The sequence below is a fragment of the Prionailurus bengalensis genome, chromosome F2 (assembly GCF_016509475.1).
Source record: "Prionailurus bengalensis isolate Pbe53 chromosome F2, Fcat_Pben_1.1_paternal_pri, whole genome shotgun sequence".
Classification (NCBI taxonomy): domain Eukaryota; kingdom Metazoa; phylum Chordata; class Mammalia; order Carnivora; family Felidae; genus Prionailurus; species Prionailurus bengalensis.
Genome location: NC_057353.1, coordinates 11,482,741 through 11,498,626, shown reverse-complemented (window position 1 = coordinate 11,498,626; position 15,886 = coordinate 11,482,741). Strand labels below are relative to the sequence as shown.

The following is a 15,886-nucleotide window of genomic DNA, read 5'->3' as shown; positions in this document are numbered from 1 at the left end:
CTGGAAAAAAGTTGCTAATTTCTCTAAGTTATTTCCTTCGTCACTTAAAAGATGTCCTTAAGTGTAATGGTGAAAGTACAAGGAGATTGAATACAAAGCGCTTAACGTGTTTTTGGTCCATGATGTAAGTATCCAGTGAATACTTAGCTTTATTTTTATTTGTGTCCATTTGATCTCTCACTATGCATTTATCTTCAGTGGGATATGTAGATATATAATGTTCTTTATGGGGTTATATTCAGCCTATTTTTATTTTTCTTATTTCTCTGAAGATTTTCTACATTTTTTCTTATTTTTAAGTCATGTCTGCACCCAACATCGGGTGGGAACTTACAACCCTGTGATCCAGAGTCACATGCTCTACTGACTGAGCCAACCAGACACCCCATAGGATCTGTGTTTCTTTCTTTCTTTCTTTTTTTTTTTTTACTATTGTTGTTTTTTGTTTTGTTTTGTTTTTACATACAATGGAGCTTTATATACAGTGTGGGGCTTGAACTCACAACCCTGAGATCAAGAGTCTCATGCTGTACCATTTGAGCCAGCCAGGTGCCCCAGGCTATTTTTCTATCTTTTTGATAATATATATCTTTTTATGTCCTTAAATAGATACATTCCATACTTTAAAATGATTTTTTATTTTAATATTTTTAAATTTACTTATCTTGAGAGAGAGAGTGAGCGAGCAGGGGAGGGCTAGAGAGAAAGGGAGAGAGAGAATCCTAAGCAGGCTCCACACTGTCAGCGTGGAGCCTGATGCGTGGCTCGAACTCAAAAACTGTGAGATCGTGACCTGAGCCAAAACCAAGAGTCAGACGCTTCAATGACTTAACCACCCAGGTGCCCCCTAAATGATTATTTTTAAATTTTTTAAAACTTTTTTTAATTTATTTTTGAGAGAGAGACAGACAGAGCACGAGTGGGGGGAGGGGCAGAGAGGGAGACACAGAATCTGAAGCAGGCTTCAGGCTCCAGTCTGTCCGCACAGAGCCTGATGTGGGGCTTGAACTCACCTCGAGATCATGACCTGAGCCTAAGTCGGACGCTTCACCAACTGAGCCACCCAGGCACCCCTTACATGATTACATCTAAATAAGTTACCTGTATGTATGTCCCCGGATTTTGAGGACATTATTATTATGCATTGTGCGTTATTATACATCCTCTATTATTATACATTTAGGTTACTTGTAGTATTTTGCTGTAATCAAAATGGTTGACTTATGCATCTATTTCCTTAAAACATTCTTAGCGATGAGATGACAGGGTCAGAGAGTTGGAATTAAGTACACGTATATACAAATTACTCTTCCATTTATGCTTCCATTAACCAGTGACTACAGTTTCTCCTCACCTTGACCAACATTAACTGTTTTCAGGTTTTTCATCCTTGCCCATCTGACTGAACAGGGCAACACTACGATACAACATTTTCAGTCCGTGGCTACTTGGTTCTATTCCTGAAGGCCCTCACCTATTGCACCAATCTGCCTATTCCTGAGCGTCTCCCACATGCTTGTGTATGTTTCAGTGTTTGGTAGGACAAGGTCCCTCACTAGTCCCTTCTGCAGAATTCTCCTGGCGATTTTCGCATGCTTAATTTTTCCAGATAAACTATAGGATCATCTTATCGGGAGGATTGAAATAGAGAGTAAAAGAAAAGAAAGTAGGAAAAAGAGAGTTTGAGAAAAGGAAAAAGAATCTTGCTAGAGTATTACATTTGGGTTGCATGGAATGTATAGAGTACATTAAGGAGAATTGGTATCTTTCCAGTATCAAATCTGGATCAAGGAATAATGCATGGGTTGGTGCTTCTTAAAGTTTTTACGTTCTTCATAGATTTACTACAGGATGTGCGTTTGGGCTCTGAACTCAGCCTTGGGTGTAGCTCGATGGGGAGCATAGCACCTCCAGTTGGTTCTACAGCTTGGGCGGATTATTGAAATTCTTTCAGCCTCGGTTTCCTCCTCTATGAAGTAAAGGTACTAAGAGTAATACCTCATAGAGATGTGAGGGTGAAGTGAAATAAAGTAAAATGCACAGCATGGTGCTTTGCAGAGGATTAACATTCCACACATGTGAGCTATTACTGTTGTTATTGTTATTGCTGTCATTATCGATTTTGATCAGTGTCATTTTCCATTATATTTTTCTATTGGTTAATATTTCTTCATTGAATGAATAATTGTCCTTGGCTTTCTTAACTAACCTTTTGCATAGTTTCCAGTAACATTTTAGCTGATTATTTTGAATTTTCTAAATAGACCATGATCACATGTGTAAATAATGACGATTTAATAATCTTCTCCTTTCTAATTTCAATACTTATGGCACCGTGTAGTACTTTCAGAATAATATGAAATAATCTGGTACCCCTTTCTGACTTCTCATATGTTTTGATTTCTTTTTCCACATACAGTGGCATTTTCCTCACTGTTTTTTCTTTGAATCTTCGAATGCACTGGGCATGCCTGACCTCTTCCTTTCTCTTCCTCCTTTCTTTATTTTCCTTCCTTGACCTGATGCTGTGGTCAGTGGGTATGTTGGGGGGGCGGGGAAGCTGGTCATGTGCCCTTGCTTGTAATGGGAGAACATTTAATGTTAGCCTTCCTGTTTTGTGTGTGGTGGTATTCTAGGGGCTGTGTGAAAATATAAACATAATCAGACATAGACTTTGCCCAAGAGGGCTTACAGCCTAGTGTTGGGAGTAAATCAGGAGCACGGCTAACTCCAAATTAAAGCAGTATGTGAAAAATGCCCTGAGAAAGTGTGTTTCTAGTGAACAGGACAAAACGATCACTCGGAAAGAGAGAATACTCATGTCTATCATATCCCTATTTCTTTTTTTAAAAAATTTTTTTTTTTCAACGTTTATTTATTTTTGGGACAGAGAGAGACAGAGCATGAACGGGGGAGGGGCAGAGAGAGAGGGAGACACAGAATCGGAAACAGGCTCCAGGCTCCGAGCCATCAGCCCAGAGCCTGACGCGGGGCTCGAACTCACGGACCGCGAGATCGTGACCTGGCTGAAGTCGGACGCTTAACCGACTGCGCCACCCAGGCGCCCCTATCCCTATTTCTTAAAAGACTCTTACTTTGGAGATTTTACACCGAATTCTCTTCTAGAGGGAAACGTTAATGGGTTACCGATGAGCTGAGCCAGACTCACTAGAACTCAGGTCAGCCCTGGGGCCTGCAGTGGCCTCAAAAGCAGGACACGTGTGCACGTGTGCCTTTTATTATTTTATTATTTGTTATTATTTTTTAATTTTGCATGCTGGTTTACTTTTGAGGTCTTTTCAGGAAATTCTCCCACGAGTGATTCGATATGCACTCATTCCCTAGGGTCTCTTCATAGGTCATTTGAAGTTCAGAAATAGTCACAGGAAAGATAGCATCTGTTACAATTATACTGAAATAGCAGATGATTTAAAAGACTTGTTAGGCTGTGGCCATACTTGAGGGTCTCACTGTGAATAGTGATCATCGTATAATAGAACATTGTTTTTTTAGAGTTAAGCTTTCTCATTATTTATATATCCATAAATGGGTATTTGGAGGAGGGCCCAAAGGGGGGCAAGCCCAGCTGACCACCTTTATATATTGACAGTACCATTTCTGTAGATGGTTTTACTGAGTAAATTTATATTCTGATTACCAAGTAGTATAGTTACGGTAGAAACTTTAGAAAATACACAAATGTGTGAAACAGAACCTTTGTGTCAAATAATGATAATCCATGGAACACAGGCAATTAATTTTGGTTCCACCACAAATTGCATTAGCGTAACAGGAAAGATTTTATTTGAAGTGCCCAAACCTGCAAGGATAGAGAAAACAAAAGAGACAGCAGCAAAAATATTTTAGAAGCTGGAAGCAGATGGTTGTGAGGTAACAGATTTAGCAGATGTGAGGAACAAGCCTGTTTACGTGACAGAATCTCTCAAAGTCTCAGGAATTGGAGGCAACAGATAATCTCTAGAAGGTGGAGTGAGAGGGAGCTAAAGTCATCTGCAGCGGTTAGCAGCTGACGAGAGAGTCTGTTAGGGGACATGGGTGCACTGGGTGTCAGGACACGTCACTGAAAAATAGGATTATTAAATCACACCATCCTATTTATCTTCCCTCCTCCCCCTCTTGGCCTCCAGAACACTGGCAGAAAGGCCTCTACTCTCTAGGCAGGGGGCTGGCTGGCAGGGTCTTTCTGGAGAGTCTGAGCAACCCCAGGGACTTTTTAAATTAAATGGCCCAGCCGGTTCATTCTGTGGTGAAGGCAGGACAGAGAAGTAAGTGCCTGCTGTGCGCACGGAGCCTTCACCCAGGTTTTCTTACAATGGTTGTTCCCATTCTTAGATAGGGCTGCTAAGGACATTTGAAGAAAGTCTGTAATATAGAAGGGCCCAGAAGAAACCGAAGAAGGTAAGGTATAAGAAATAAATACTTAGGAAAAGAAAAAGTTCAAAAAAGTGATCATTCACGTCTTCAGAGAGGTAAGGGAGGAAATTGCCACCATGAACTGGAATTGGATGCTAGGAAGAAAAGGAATATTCTACAAAGCTTTTGGAAATTGAACACATAATAGCAGGAATGAAAACTTTTATAGTAGAGTCAGAAGGCAGAACTGAAATGTCTTAGAAAGTAGAGCAAAAAAAAAAAAAGGGAGATCTAAAAATAAGAAAATTGGAGAACCAGTCTAGGAGGTCCAGTATTCAAATAATCGGCAAGTTTAGAGAACAGAGAAAATGGAAGAGAGGAAGCAGTAACAAAACCATTTAAGCATTTTCTCAGGACTCCTGGGTATAAATTTGCAGTTTGAAAGGACCCATTGAATTTCCAGCACGCTTGATCAAAAGACACCCACTAGCAAGGCACTATCATTTCTGGACACTGAGGGAGGAATTACAGGAAGAAAAAAATTCGAAATCCAAGAACCTGGAATTTGAACATCAGACTTCTTTTTTTTAATTTATTTTAAGTTTATTTATTTATTTTGAGAGAGAGAGGGAGAGAAAAAAATTCAAAATCCAAAAACCTGGAATTTGAACATCAGATTTCTTTTTTTTTTTAATTTTTTAGAATTTATTTATTTAGAGAGCTAAACCAGGGAAGGGGAAGAGAGAGAGAGAAAGAGAGAGACAGGGAGAGAGAATCCCAAGTGGGTTCATTGCTGTCAGCGCAGAGCCTGATGTGGGGCTTGAAGCTACGAACTGCAAGATCATGACCTGAGCTGAAACCAAGAGTCAGATACTTAACTGACTGAGCCACCCAGGAGCCTCTTGAATGTCAGACTTCTAAATAGCAACACAGGAAGCTAAAAGTCAAGCATGAATTCTGAGAGAAAATTATAGCTAGAATTTTTTCCCCAAACTACAAGTAGTCATTTTTAAATATCACAGTTATTGAAAATTATTTCCTAGGAAGCTACTAGAAGATGTGCTTCACCAAAATGGACTAAGCCAAGCAAACAGATTATGGCAAAGGAGATGCCCAGAATGATTGTGAAGTGAGGGTGTAAGGGTAGAGGTTAAGAGTCCAGATGTGAGCAGATGAGAACGTTCTAGAGCTTTTCCCAGAAAGATGAAATGGATAGACTGCAGGATATGTCTTTTAACTTCTGGGGAGTCAGACAATTGGGAGGTAGTTTTGGATTGAGTACATAGAAAACTAAGGTGGGAAAAAACCAATGTAATTATTCACTCCACAGGAAAAAAAATTGTGCAGGAAAAAAATTGATACGCTAATGCACATAATTCAGCTCTGAATAAGATTTACATTCTCACAGTAATAGAAATAATAGAATAGAAACTGATCCAGCCAAAATGTATAACCGTATTGGAAGGACGGAGTGAGGGAAAGGTGTGTATGCACGTGGGTGATGTGGGGGGGGGGGCGTGGGGGTTGGACGTCTCACAGGAGGAAGGAGGGTCGCATTTTCTTTCTTGGTGGGGAGAGTCAAACAGACGATACTAAAAATCGAAAAGGAGTAATGCCATCCCACTATAGCCGTGTGGTGTTAGTATAATAATCGGCTAAAAGAGTTGAGGAAGTTGGTGGCATAAGAGACAGGACTGATAGTTTTCATAAGAAACCTTTTAGAACTATTTAACTCTTTATGTGAATGTGTCATTTTGATACAAATTTTCAAAAATTAAAGTTGCCGCTGTCATTTTGTTACACTTTTTGTGTATGTGTACACACACACACACACACTTGCATTTTCTTGGAGAATTTGCTGTGGGCCAGATACTGCTCTGGACCTTGGGAACACAGCGCCGATGAGATCAAGTATAATTTCATCCCATGAAAACTTCTCTGACATTTTGAAAAGTAAACTTTGAACACATGCGATGGAAAATAGTAGGCCATAGTGTGGTTCAATTTTCAGTTAGTGAGACAGACGTCTGTTAAATCAACTGAAATCCTCACTGGTAGCTCAGTTATGTACCCAGGGCTCCCTGTTGTCACATTTTATCTGTTGTCCTGCTGGATTCTCACACAATGCTATGAAGGTAGCTATTGTTATCTGAAGCCCAGAAAGGGCAAGTGGGTTGCCTGAAATCTCACAGCAAGTTGATGGCAGAGCTGGGATCTGAATCAGTCTCCCTGATTCCAAATCCATACCCCAGATTGTGATCAATTGAAATATTTTCCCAGATAACCTGGTATCTGCAGTGAACAAGATCAAGCATCTATCTTTGGAGGTTGGGGGGGCAGGGGCGGAGGGGAGCTAATACAAAGATCATTCTCAATGTGCCTTGTAGAGGAGAGAAAGCTCCGTAAACATGGGGTATCTTTAGTTGCTCCTTGAGGGAGATTTTAGGAGAGCGAGTGCCTAAATTCACCAGGAGGGTCCACACTCTGGTAGACTAGAATTCACTTGGCATCTATTGAGAACCATTTACGTCAGACCGTTAGAGCTTCAAAATGAATAAGACACCAATGAGCATGTGCTTCCATTGCCCTTTGGATATATGTTCAAGTGTTCAAATGCTTGGGTTAAGATGTAAATTTGTATGATTGGGGAGACTGCATATTTACTTTAACTATCTTTTTTAATTGATGTTTTGGACCATGGTAGTTTAATTTTAAGAATTGTTTCATATATTCTTAAAATGAAATTTCATTATTTTCATAAACTTGGAATATGTTTGTCTTGTGGACTAGCCTTTTCCAAACGTGTTCTATGCAGCCATTAAGATACCCACTAAGGTGTTTAAGTCACAAGCTGATTGTCTACAAATTTAGAGACTCCTGGACACAATTACCTCCTTTTGGAGATTTACAGTGCACATCAGTGTGTTAGAGACTTTGAGGTGGTTTTGTATAGAAGAACCATATATTACTGTATTTAACCAGAGTTTCTACAGTTTTTTGGAACATGGATTCATTTTTCCAAGTAATTTTTAGTTATGTGGAACACATTTTAGGAAACGGGGGACTCTAGGTTATTTTACTTTGGCAGAAAATGTATATATCATGACCTTTAGGCTCCTTTTTGCTCCGAAATGCTGTGGCTTCAGAATTGCAGTCATCAGTTTCGTGTGTTACTTTGACTTACAATTTACTGAGTTATAATTATCACATATATACACAAAGTCCTATTTTACCTTTGAAGTTCTATCTGGGATCTTAAAGATTTGATTAGACTACCTTCTTTGAAATGTAGTTTGGAAAAATATACCCCAGCATTACAAATATTTCCTAATAAATTGTTCCAGAAATAGTATTTATATGTCTATGTGCATACATGGACAGACACATGTATGTATGTATGTACAACACATCCATGCACACATCTCATATGTGGACATGTTTAAAGTGCTCTATTGTGTCATTCTTTATTAAGGAAGGAAGTCACTTGTTTCCATTATTTTGCTGCAGTGAATATCCTTACACATAAAATCTTTGATTGAGTGGTTATATCTGTACAATAAGCTCCTAGGAATATAATTTCAGCTCAAAAAGTATATGCATCTGGGGGCACGTGGGTGGCTCAGTTGGTTAAGCATCTGACTCTCGGTTTCGGCTCAGGTCATGATCTCATGGTTCATGAATTTGAGCCCCAGGTCTGGCTCTGCACTGATAGCATGGAGCCTTCCTAGGATTCTCTGTCTCCTTCTCTCTCTGCCCCGCCCCCTGCCCTCTCTCTCAAAAAGAAATAAACTTATGCTGATTCATAGGGGCACTTGTACCCCAATGTTTATAGCAGCGCTTTCAACAATAGCCAAATCATGGAAAGAGCCTAAATGTCCATCAACTGATGAATGGATGAAGAAGATGTGGTTTATGTGTACAATGGAATCCTCCTTGGCAATGAGGAAGAATGAAATCTGGCCATTTGTAGCAACGTGGATGGAGCTGGAGAGTATTATGCTAAGTGAAATAAGTCAGGCAGAGAAAGACAGATGTCATGTTTTCACTCATGTGTGGAACTTGAGAAACTTAACAGAAGACCATGGGGGAAGGGAAGAGGAAAAAAGTAGTTACAAACGGAGGGAAGCAAACCATAAAAGACTCTTCAATATGGAGAACAAACTGAAGGTGGATGGGGGCAGGGCAGGGGAGAGGGGAAAATGGGTGATGGGCATTGAGGGAGGGCACTTGCTGGGATGAGCACTGGGTGTTGTATGGAAGCAATGAGTCATGGGAATCTACCCGTGAGCACACTGTGTATACTGTATGTTAGCCAACTTGACAATAAATTATATTTTAAAAAATAATAAATAAACTTAAAAAAAAGTATATGCATCTGAATTTTAATAGGCATTTATTGTCCAAAATGCTGGACCTGTTAACCCACAGGAACTGTATGACAGTTGGCCACTCCCATCACTGGGAATGTGCGTAGACGTCACTGAAAAGAAAATCTTAGCTGAATGTTTTCCTAAATGGGAAATTCATTATCCCAAAAAGGACTATTGTTTCATGTATTATTTTATGTTTATTATTTATCCATTTAATAGAATCGAGTCACAAAGTTACTTGGAGACTGGGAAGAAGTAGTCTTCATGCTCAAGCAGTTACCGTCTGTGATTGTTATATAAGAAATTAATGACAATACCTTAAAGCTTAATTTTCTTATTAAGCATGATACATAAATTTGTTGTTTAGCAGGTCAAGCATTTATTTCGATTCAAAAGATTTATCTCTGGGGCGCCTGAGTGTCTCAGTCGGTTAAGTGACCGACTTCGGCTCAGGTCGTGATTTCGGGGTTTGTGAGTTCGAGCCCCGCGTCGGGCTCTGTGCGCAGCTCAGAGCCTGGAACCTGCCTCTGATTCTGTGTCTCCCTCTCTCTCTGCCCCTCCGCTGCTCATGCTCTGCCTCTCTCTGTCTCTCAGTAACAAACATTAAAAAAAAAAAACAACTTTATTTCTGTGCAATTTTGCATTCATTGGTCCTTTCACAGAAATAAAAGGATGGTAGACTTTATGGGAAAACTGCAGACACGACAGACTTGAGCAGGAAGAGATCATTGAAATTTCCACGTTTTCTTGTGAAATCTTAGCGTGCACTGTCTCTTGTTGGACTGTGAAACAGACGTCTCAGTCTGCCGTGGAGGGATGTCAGTAACATAATTGATTCGTTCTTTTTGCCTCAGGGAGGAAGACAATGATCCTATAGTGCCCTTGGATGAGAAACGGAAACTTTTGAGCCGCACCTTCAGTTTATCCTCAAAGCCTGCGTTGTTTGTCTTCATCTAATCCAGCTTTGATGGACATCTGTGACAGTTGCCTATACACGTGCTCTAATGAAATATTAGAAATGGCTGTACATTCCGAAGAAACCCAGTGCTGTATCCCCACGTCACTGCTGCTAGTATTCATATTTTTGCACATACTGTTGATTGCTTATGTGTAGAAGAAATGAAACTAGTTTTCAGAGTTGTTATTAATATGAATATATATCATGTATTAATACCGAGACAGGAAAAATACATTCCCGGTGTTAGCAATCCTTCATTTCCTGTCTCCGAGAGAAAATTCCGTCATTCGGAGAATAATGCAATTCTTGATAATAAATAAGAGTTTTGATCAGGAACAGCACACGGCTTGAAAATGGAATGTGAAGGATTAGTGAAAGTCCTATCTCATGTTGTTTTCAGCCCTCATAGCGCAATTAATGTCAGGCTGGTTATTATGCAAAACAATTTGGGAGTTAATGCAAGAACAAAATTGCTTTATATATTTCTCAAAGGATCGAATTGAATGTATGAATCTAATTGTATTTATTTGACATATTAGAAGCTCTCGTTTCTAGGAGTTTGAGAAAGGCATAAAAATAGGGTAAAACGTAAGTGGGTACAACATACCAGGAATAGCTTTATTTTCCACGATAGAAGTGTAAGTTTAATAGTATTCTATAGTAATTTAGTGTTGTACGTTTCGTAAGACCTTAAGGTATTTTATTCTATGGACTTTAGTATATTGAGCCATTGCTTTCCAAGATGATCAATAATACCTTTATTTTAATTAATTTGAAGCGCTACTGGTAAATGTAAGCATATGCTTAGATGCAGTTAGATGTGACAGAATGAGATAATTTTGTAAAGCAGTAGAGTGCCTGGCACAAAGCAAGTACTTAATAAATGTTATCTGTTGTTATAATTACTGTTGTAAAACCGAAGACTTCATAATCCCAATTTGGAGGGATTTTGTGATGCCAAAAGTTGGAAATCCTACAGGTGCAATAAGTGTGTGTCGTGAGATTTTAGGTGTGTTGGATAGAGGCTGTAGTACTGAAAACATTAAATACAAATAAAAATCACGCGGAGTATCCCTGAAAATGGCAGCAAAGAAGGACTGTGGTGGACCCGTGGGCAGGGAGAGGAAGGACTGGCATGGCAGCAGAGTGAGGAAAAGCCTTGGGCTTGCAAAGGGTCAGGGTCTGTCCTTAGACCAGAACCGCAGCAGGGCAGCTGCAGGCAGAGCCTCTGAGAAGTGGAGACAAGCCCTGGGAGTCTTCCTTTCTGTTGTTTCTTGTATGCAAAAATAATGAAGAAACGGTTGCAAAACTGTCCCGTATTTAAAGACTTAATATCTCCTAGACGCAAACATGCCACACACACCGAACATTGGTTGTAGGTGTAGCCTCATTGTACTTGACATCCAGAGATGACATCTGAAGATTTCATTTTCTTGTGGATTCAGAAGGCACCTTGGTGTTCTTTGGGTAGAGCCTGTGTTCAGGCCCTGGAACAAAACTGGGTGCAGGCACCCAGCCTCTTTGCTCCCGACACAGTTGGTGAGTGAGCATCCAGGGTATGTTCTTGGACTTAACGTCCAGTGCTCCTTGCAATCTCCAACCATCTCTCCCTGAAAAAAACAAAATAGACATAACAAAAAATAGTTCACATGTCCTTTAGGGTCATATCTAGTTGATTATATTTCCCCCTCCAATTTTTTTTTTTTAATGGAAGCAACCAAATTTACTTACCATACATTTTTTGAGTCAAAAGACTGAAATGAACTACTTGATTCAGCTTGTGGGGTCCATTGATGTGGTTGTGTGGGGGCTTTCTAATCTTTGATCTGGAAAACCCCTTCTTCTTTCCACATTTAGGTACCTCAGACTCAGAATATGAATGCTGGTGATAGGGATGCTTACGTAGGACTGAATTTCAAAGGGCCATTTGTACATCAACCAGAGTGCAAACAACTGACCTGCAGTCGATCCTGTTTGATGGTGTCCTGGGAAAGAAAAGTAAAAGATACATAGTGGACCCTGAAATTGAGGAAGGAACTTCCCAAGGCAAAAGTGTGTGTGTGGAGGAGTGGTTAACAGGATAAATGACACATTTCATGGATCTTGAAATGTAATTTAGGGTGGGTTTGTTTATCTAACAGGAAAAAAAGGCAACAAACAGGTGCTTTTTTTCACCTATCTCACACATTCAAAAGCGCCTCTGATTCATGGTAATTAATGTACCTGATGGTGTGTAAAGTAATATTATTCTCAGAAGGTTTGTCAATTAAGATAATTTGAGTCTGTGTTTGTTGGTCATTCAAGCTAGAGGCTTGCCAATATTGTTGCTCTTCTCAGAGAACATTTGATTTTGTTGGTTTTCTCTATGTTTCTATAACATATTTTGTGAAGTTCTCCATATTATTTCCTTCCTTCTGCCTGCTTTGGGTTTGGTTTGTGATTTTTCTAGTATCTTATGGTGGAAGATTAGTTATTGGTTTGAGAGGTTATTTTTAAAATAAAGCCATTTACATTTACAAAATTTTTCTAAGCATTGCTTTTTGCTGAATCTTACAAGTTGTTTTTTGCTGTATTTTTGCTTTCTTCTATTTCTAAGTATGTTCTAATTTGCCTTGTGATTTCTTCTTTGACTTAATGATGATTTAGGTGTGTGTTGGTTAATTCCCACATATTGATGAATTTCCAGACTTCTGTCACTGATTTTTAATTTCCCTCTATTGTGGTCAGAGAACTTACTCTGCATGTTTTCAATCCTTTTAAATCTGTTGAGGCTTGTTTTATAGCCTAGCACATGGTTTATCCTGGCGTGTTCTATGTGCACTTGAGAAGAATGTGTATTCTGCTCTTGTTGCTGTGTTCTATAGATGTCTGTTAGGTCTAGTTGGCTTATAGTGTTGTTTAAGTATTCTGTTTTGTTGATCTTTCTATTTCTATTATTGAAAATAGGATATTGATGGCTCTTTTATTATTGACTTATCTATTTCTCTTTTCATTTCTGTCAGCTTTTTCTTTAGGTATTTTGGGCTCTATTGTTAGGTGCATATATATGCTTACAATCTTCATGTCTTTCTTGAGGAGTTATCCTTTGATTATTATTACTTTTAAAGTTTATTTTAGAGAGAGATAGAGCATGAGTGGAGGGGGGGGCAGAGAGAGAGAGTGAGAGAATCCCAAGCAGGCTCTGTCCTGACAGCACAGATGTGGGGCTTGATCTCATGAATCATGAGATCATGACCTGAGCCAAAATCAAGAGTTGGATGCTCAACTGACTGAGCCACCCAGGTGCCCCTCCTTTTATTATCATAAAATGCCCTTCTTTATCTCTAGGAACACTTTTGCTTTAAAAAAGTACCTTTTAAGATATTAGTATAGCTATTGCAGCTTTCTTATAGTTGCTGTTTTCATGATGTGTATTTTCCATTCACTCTCAGTCTGTTTGTAGTTTTGAATCTAAAGTGTGTCTCCTGTAGACAGCTTAAAGTTGGATCTTATTTTTTCATCCAGCCTGACAATGTCTCTAACTTTTGATTGTGTTGTTTAACCCATTCACATTTAGTGTTATTGTTGATATAGTTGGATTTATGCCTGCCATTTTACTTTTTGTTTTCTACATGTCTCATGTCTTTTTGGTTGTTGTTCTCTATCCCTCCTTTATTGCTTTCTTTTGCATTAGGTGAATGTTTTCCACTGTACTATTTCAATTGCTTTAATTATTTCCTTTCACTTTCTTTGCACTTTATTTTCTTAATGGCTGCTCTAGAGCTTACCATATTCGTGTTAATTCATTAGAATGTGCTTTAGATTTATATTAACTTGATTACAGTGAGACCAGAAACACAACCTTTATATTTCTCTATTTTCTCTTCTTCTTTTTGTGCTATTATTGTTAATATTATTATTATGTGCTATTATGTGCTATTATGTGTATACACACACACATATATAATGACAAACCCAACAATATATTGTTATACTCATTATTTTATATAATTGCCTACTAGAAGCTAAGCAAACAAAGGACAAGTAGATTTTCTTATTTATGCAATTTCTTTTATTAGCCTTCTTATTTACCATTTCTGGTTCTTTGGTTCTTTGAATTTGGCCCTGTGGATTCACATTACCATCTGTATCATTTTCTTAGTCCATTTTCGTATTGTGTTCTCACCTACCTCCTTTATGTTGTTATTGTCAAATATGTTACATTTCTATACGTTCTAAGCCTAATAGTATAATTATATAATACTGTTTTATACAATTGCTTTTTAAATAAGAGAAGGAAGAAATATACACATATACTGCCTTTTACGATTACATAATTACTTTTATCAGTGCTATTTGGTTTCTGGTGTGAATTCAAATTACTGTCTAGGGTCACTTGGTTTCAGGCTGAAGAATTTCAGGTAAGGCAAGTCTGCTAGCAACAAATTCTTTTGTTTATGTGGGAATGTCTTTATTTTACCTTTATTTTTGAAAGATAGTTTGATGTATATAAGATTCTTGATTGACAGGCTCTTTGGCCTCCATTGTTTCCATTGTTTCTCATGAGATGTCAGCTATTAAGCTTAATGGAGTTTCCTTCTGACAAGTCATTCTTATGTTGCTGCTATCAAATTATTGTCTTTTTTTCCCCTGCCCCTCCTGTTACCTGCCCTTTCCCACCCATTATTCTTACTATGATGTGTCTAGGTATAGATCTTTTGTGTTTATCCTACTTAGAGTTGGTTGTGCTTTGTAGATGTGTAGATTAATGTTTCATCAGTTTGGGTTGTTTTTGGTCATTGTTTCTTTAAGTATTTTTTTCTGTTTCTCTCTCTTCTCTCCTTCTGGTACGCCCATTATGCATATGTTAGTGCACTTGATAGTGTCCCATATTTCTCTGAGCCTGTACTCATTTTCTCCCCTTTCCACCCCCTCCATCTCTTATTTGTTTTTGTTGTTGCTTGCTTTATTTATTTAGTGATTTGGCAGGACTATTTTTTATCACATCTATTACTTCATGCACTGTGGAGCCCCGGGATGTGTGGTTCCTCAGAAAACTGTAACTCTGGGCGTGTGCACAGTCATCATGGGACTACGGTGATGGTAACAGGGCTCTCTTTGGCTGTCTCTTTCCTGATCTCTCTGCTAAGCAGTTTGCCTGGCAAACACACCCAGCTGTTAGGTCCACTCCTAGGTGATTGCTTCCTTGTTTTTGACAATGTCCTGGGGCATAAATTGCTCCATATCTGGTTCAATTAAATTTAGACCCCTTTGCAGGAGTGGTTTTGAGGCCAACTGTGAGATTTGTTCTGATCATAGGAGGGTTCTTAGCTGTCTCTTTCCATGGTTCTATCTGGTAAACTAGCTAGTGACTTAACTTGCTACCCTCATACAGCTAACAGTCTCCTCTTAATTACTTGCCACCAAAATCTCCATTCGTTTCCAGAGTACCCTTAGGCTTGAACTTCCCCACACTTTGTTACTAATGAAGTTAGTTTTTTTTTTAGAGAAAGCTTTGGTGCTTTTTGCTCTCATCAACTGTCCCTTGCCCTAGGCAAAATCTTTAAGTCGTAGCTCTTGAGCTGTGGATGGGGTCAGTAGATTATTTCTTATGGAGTGTCACTCCTGATTTGAAACAGGGCTCTCGGTAGGGGCAGTAGCTTCTGATCTTTGTGGCTTGCCTCTCCCAGGATGCAACTCTACCACTGTACAAGTGAGCTGGGGCACTTGGTGCTTGTGAGTGAGCTTGCTACACCTCGTATAGAACCTCTGCTCTGTGAGTGGGGGCTGATGGAAGAAGGGGGCCTGTGAACTCTTGGCTGTAAGCCCTCAGGGGCTTAGCCTCTGCAACCTTTTTATCATCCCTTTATTGGGAATTGAGGGAAGGGGAGCCCCACCTTCCTGGCCATCCCCACCCAAAAGTGGAGAATTATTATTATTTTTTTAATGTTTGTTTATTTTTGAGAGGCACAGAGTGTGAGTGGGGTTAGGGGCGGGGAGGGAGCAACAGAGGATCTGAAGTGGGCTCTACGCTGACAGCAGCAAGCCCGATGCGGGGCTGGAACTCACGAACCAGGAGATCATGACCTGAGGGAAAGTCAGACGCTCAATGGAGTGAGGCACCCAGGCACCCCGAGAATGGAGATTTAATCATGCTAAGCTGGAGTAAGAGAAACAAGGGAGTGGGTTCATGGCTCAATTTCCA

The 15,886-nt window shown here is 39.3% G+C and overlaps 1 protein-coding gene across 1 annotated transcript in view; it reads left to right on the top strand.

The window, feature by feature from the left end:
- The window catches only part of CA8 (carbonic anhydrase 8), an 89,840-nt gene extending 79,076 nt beyond the window's left edge, over nucleotides 1-10,764 (top strand). The window contains exon 9 of the mRNA XM_043601130.1: nucleotides 9,599-10,764. The gene's annotated coding sequence lies outside the window, so the exon portion shown is untranslated. The remainder of the gene's footprint in view (nucleotides 1-9,598) is intronic.
- The last annotated feature ends 5,122 nt before the right edge of the window (nucleotides 10,765-15,886 follow it).